Raw genomic sequence first — 222 nt, 5'->3', positions numbered from 1 at the left:
CGAGAAGTATATATAACACTTATTTTGTCTTTCACTTTTTTTTTCTTTCATCTTTCTTTTTTTTTCTCTCCTCCCCTTAGTGTCCTCTTCGTTTCGGTTATCCTTCCCTTTGCTGATATTCCCATTATCATTTCTTCTTCTATTCTCTTTCCCGCTTTCCTCCCCTTTCTCTCTCCCCTCACTATGGCTTTCCCACTCTACATTTTGAGCCTTATTTATCAG

The sequence above is a fragment of the Penaeus monodon genome, chromosome 34, assembly GCF_015228065.2.
Source record: "Penaeus monodon isolate SGIC_2016 chromosome 34, NSTDA_Pmon_1, whole genome shotgun sequence".
NCBI lineage: Eukaryota > Metazoa > Arthropoda > Malacostraca > Decapoda > Penaeidae > Penaeus > Penaeus monodon.
The sequence above is the reverse complement of the archived record's forward strand: the minus strand, read 5'-3'. Positions refer to the sequence as shown.